At 41.1% G+C, this 890-nt stretch overlaps 1 non-coding gene across 1 annotated transcript; it reads left to right on the top strand.

Annotated features, from left to right (window-relative positions):
• The first annotated feature begins 369 nt into the window (after positions 1 to 369).
• Positions 370 to 473, top strand: LOC148568511 (small nucleolar RNA R71). The gene has a single exon (XR_015882536.1). It is a non-coding gene; the product is annotated as a small nucleolar RNA R71 (small nucleolar RNA).
• Positions 474 to 890: the final 417 nt, after the last annotated feature.

The following is an 890-nucleotide window of genomic DNA, read 5'->3' as shown; positions in this document are numbered from 1 at the left end:
CCAGGATTCTCAGGATCATAAGCTTCTCCTTCAGGGGAGGCTTCTTTAGTACTGCCTGATGCAGCTTGCATTTCAGTCAGACTCTGAGCAATCATATTGACTTGCTGAGTCAATATTTTGTTCTGAGCCAATATGGCATTCAGAGTATCAATCTCAATAACTCCTTTCTTCTGAGTTGTCCCATTATTTACAGGATTCCTTTCAGAAGTGTACATGAACTGGTTATTTGCAACCATTTCAATGAGTTCCTGGGCTTCTGCAGGCATCTTCTTCAGATGAATAGATCCACCAGCAGAGTGATCCAATGACATCTTGGACAATTCAGACAAACCATCATAGAATATACATATGATGATCCATTCTGAAAACATGTCAGAAGGACACCTTCTGATCAATTGCTTGTATCTTTCCCAAGCTTCATAGAGGGATTCACCTTCCTTCTGTCTGAAGGTTTGGACTTCCACTCTAAGCTTGCTCAACTTTTGAGGTGGAAAGAACTTGGCCAAGAAAGCATTGACCAACTTTTCCCAAGAGTTCAGGCTATCTTTAGGTTGTGAGTCCAACCCTGTCCTAGCTCTGTCTCTTACAGCAAAGGGAAAAAGCATAAGTCTGTAGACCTCAGGATTAACCCCATTGGTCTTAACAGTGTCACATATTTATAAGAATTCAGCTAAAAACTAATGAGGATCTTCCAATGGAAGTCCATGAAACTTGCAATTCTGCTGCATTAGAGAAACTAATTGAGGTTTAAGCTCATAGTTATTTGCTCCAATTGCAGGAATTGAGATGTTCCTTCCACAGAAGTCAGAAGAGGGTGCAATAAAGTCACCAAGCATCTTCCTTGCATCTCCACCATTGTTGTTGGGTTCGGCCATCTCTTCTTCTTTTTC

The sequence above is a fragment of the Arachis ipaensis genome, chromosome B4 (genome assembly GCF_059453495.1).
Source record: "Arachis ipaensis isolate K30076 ecotype BB chromosome B4, ASM5945349v1, whole genome shotgun sequence".
Taxonomy (NCBI): Eukaryota; Viridiplantae; Streptophyta; class Magnoliopsida; order Fabales; family Fabaceae; genus Arachis; species Arachis ipaensis.
This window is presented reverse-complemented; position numbering and strand designations above follow the sequence as displayed.